At 38.0% G+C, this 3,725-nt stretch overlaps 1 non-coding gene across 1 annotated transcript; it reads right to left on the bottom strand.

Moving 5' to 3' along the window:
• Positions 1 to 563: 563 nt before the first annotated feature.
• LOC131252300 (small nucleolar RNA R71) lies at positions 564 to 670 on the bottom strand. Its single transcript, XR_009174330.1, has one exon. It is a non-coding gene; the product is annotated as a small nucleolar RNA R71 (small nucleolar RNA).
• Positions 671 to 3,725: the final 3,055 nt, after the last annotated feature.

The following is a 3,725-nucleotide window of genomic DNA, read 5'->3' as shown; positions in this document are numbered from 1 at the left end:
ATCGACTCTCCTCTGAAGGGGGATTAGTTCCAGGCCTTGATCATTCACTTAGAAGAGGCACTCAACATCACTTGGATTCCATAGCAGATCCAGTTGATAATCCAAATCCAAATCTGCCAGATCCAACTATAAATTAAAATAGAGAAAATCAACATAATCCTCCTCTTGAGGATGAAAATGAAGTTCATAGGAATGTGTTAAACTAACCACGGACTTTACGTGAGCATTTACACCATGAAAGATCAACTTTACCATCTTGCATAGTGTTCCCTGCTCACACAGGGAACATTGATTTTAAATCAGGTGTGATTCAATTAATTCCTAAATTTCATGGCTTAGATTCTGAAAGCCCCTACTTGCACCTCAAGGACTTTGAGGAAGTAATTGTAACGTTACAAATAAACAATGGTAATAGGGATGTACTTAAGCTTAGGTTATTCTCATTTTCTCTAAAGGATCGGGTCAAAGCATGGCTCAACTCTCTGAGACCTAATACCATCACTTCATGACAAGCCTTAAGTAGAGAGTTTTTGAAAAAGTTCTTTCTCGAGCACAAAACAAATGCACTAAAACAAGAAATCATGTCATTCTCCCAAAAGGAAAATGAATTATTTTTTCAAGCTTGGGAGCATTTCAAAGACATTCTAATTATTTGTCCACATCATGGTTATGAACCATAGCACGTGATTGATGCTTTCCGAAAGGGGCTCACCATGGATACCCGTCAGTTCATAGAGATGATGTGTGGTGGAACCTTTCTTGACAAAGATTATAATGAGACTTGGGATTTTCTAGATATATTAGTAGAGAATACGCAGACATGGGATGTCTCTGCTAAATCAGACCAAACTAGACCTATTCCTAGAGAGAAAGCGGGAATGTATGTCCTAAGAGAGGAAGACGACCTTAATGCAAAATTCTCTGCATTGGCTAGAAAGGTCGAAGCTTTGGAAATTAGGAAGGTTGATATGGTTAAAGCAAACACTTCCTTAGGTAATTTTTATAACATTTGTGGTGGTACAGATTATGACACAAAAGATTGTCCAATAATCTCAGTTGTATAAAATATCACGCATGAGCATGATTAAGCAAATGCTATAAATAATTACCAAAGGTCAGTTATGCAACCAATGGGAAAGACGTACAATCCAAATTGGCGTAACCATCCTAATCTTAGTTAGAGGAATGGACCACAAATTAATGCGCCCAATGCACCTCAAATGCCTCCACAAAATAACTTCTTTGGGGCACCTAACAATGCCCCATATGTGCCCCCGCCAAAGCGATCATCTGTGGAGGATGCATTGACCACATTCATGAACTCTCAAGCTCAAATGAATCAGTCTCTAATCCAATCAAATCAGGAATTAAAGACAGCTGTGGTTAGGATTGAGACTCAACTAAATGCTAGGAAAAAAGGCACCCTTCCTTCTCAACCTGTGCCAAACCCTAGAAACACACATTTCATTGGAGACTCAAATCCAAGTAAGCTACATCATGAACAAGATAAGGCCATCATTACCTTGAGAAGTGGAAAAGAGATCGATAACAAGATAATGCAACCGGTAGAAATACCGAAGGATGAGCCACTGTCTCAAGAAAATGATGCACCGGCTATGGTTCAAGAGTTGCAACAACAAAAGGATAAAGAGACTAAGTCATATGAGCCTCCAGTTCCATTCCCATCTAGACTTCGGAATCCGACTGTCCCCATGAAATATCAAGAGGTGTTGGATATGCTCCAAAAGGTTACTGTCAATATTCCTCTGCTTGATGCCATTAGATAAATTCCATCATATGCTAAATATCTCAAGGACTTGTGCACTGTAAAAAGAAAATTAAATGTGCACAAAAAGGCCTTCCTTACTGAGAAAGTGAGCACTATCATTCAACAAAGGGCTGTACCCAAATATAAAGACCCGGGAAGTCCTACTATTCCTTGTATTATTGAAAATTTTCAAATTGAGCATGCCTTACTAGATTTGGGTGCAAGTGTCAACTTAGTAGCTTATTCAGTTTACAAACAAATGGGGTTAGGTGAGCTTAAACCAACCACGATTACACTTTAACTCACTGACCGCTCTATTAAGATACCAAGGGAAATTTTAGAGGACGTGCTAGTCTAAGTGGAGAAATTCTACTTCCTCGTGGATTTTATTGTACTAGACACTGAACCATGTGTAAATGCTAGTGCTCAAGTTTCCATCATTTTAGGCCGCCCATTCCTAGCAACTTCAAATGCAATCATAAATTGCAGGAATGGAATGATGAACTTGTCTTTTGGTAACATGACTCTAGAGTTAAATATTTTTAATTTATGTAAGTAGCCCATCGATAATAATAAGATCCATGAGCTGAATTTCATGGACTGCTTGATAGAAGAAGAGGAATTGAAACCTAATCTGACTGATGAATTGATTCAAGTAATTGGAGACTTGAAAAATTCTGATTTAGAAAAAGTGCTTGCTGAAATTTCTAATGATAATGAGAGCACTACCACCTAGGACATTGGTATGTACCAATGGAGACTGCGCACTCAAATCCTATCTATTGAGGACTTGGACCTCTGCCATCACCAACCAATGTTCCAAAGCTTGATTTAAAACCACTACCAAATGAGCTTAAGTATGTATACTTAGGTGAAAATAAAACTTATCCTGTGGTGATCTCTTCATTTTTAGACAAGGATCAAGAGATTAAATTGTTGAAAGTTATAAGGGACCACAAAAGAGCCTTGGGCTGGACCATTTCTGGCATCAAGGGTATAAACCCTTCCATATGCACCCATCGGATCCACCTCGGTGATGACGCCAAACCAATTAGACAACTTCAAAGGCATCTCAATCCAAACATAATGGAAGTTGTAAAAAATGAGGTGATCAAATTATTGGATGTGGGAATCATCTACCCAATATCTAATAGTTTTGGTTGAGTCCAACTCAAGTAGTCCCAAAGAAATCTGGAATAACTATTGTGCATAATTCTAATAATGAACTCATACCAACACGTGTCACCACTGGTTAGCGTGTTTGCATTGACTATAGAAAATTGAACCAGGTCACAAAGAAGGACCATTTCCCTCTACCATTCATTGATAAAGTTTTAGAGAGGGTAGCAGGTCACTCCTTTTATAATTTTCTTGATGGATATTCCGGATATAACCAAATAGAGATAGCCCTGGAAGACCAAGAGAAAACCACGTTCACTTGTCCATTTGGCATGTTTGCTTTCAAACGGATGCTATTTGGATTGTGTAACGCCCCAACAACTTTCCAACGGTATATGTTAAGCATTTTTTCAAATATGGTTGGAAAGTTTCTTGAGGTTTTCATAGACGACTTCTCTGTATTTAGGAGTAGTTTTAAGGAATGCCTCAACAATTTATCTCTTATCTTGTCTATGTGTGAAGAGAAATACCTTGCCTTAAATTGGGAGAAATGTCATTTTATGGTTCAAAAGGGAATTGTTTTGGGCTATGTTATCTCCAAAAATGGAATCGAGGTAGATCGCTCAAAACTCGACATTATAGCTAATCTACCTATCCCCCGAACTGTTAGAGATATTAGATCACTTCTAAGGCATGCTAGTTTTTATAAAAGATTCGTCAAGGATTTTAGTGTCATTACTAGACCCTTGACTAATCTTCTTCAAAAGGATATTCCATTTAAGTGGACAGATAAGTGTGCAAGTGCCTTTAATAAAATTAAATCATCCCTTACCACTGC

The sequence above is a fragment of the Magnolia sinica genome, chromosome 7 (genome assembly GCF_029962835.1).
Source record: "Magnolia sinica isolate HGM2019 chromosome 7, MsV1, whole genome shotgun sequence".
NCBI classification, from domain to species: Eukaryota; Viridiplantae; Streptophyta; class Magnoliopsida; order Magnoliales; family Magnoliaceae; genus Magnolia; species Magnolia sinica.
Note: the sequence above shows the minus strand (reverse complement) of the source record. Positions and strands in the feature narration are given on the sequence as shown.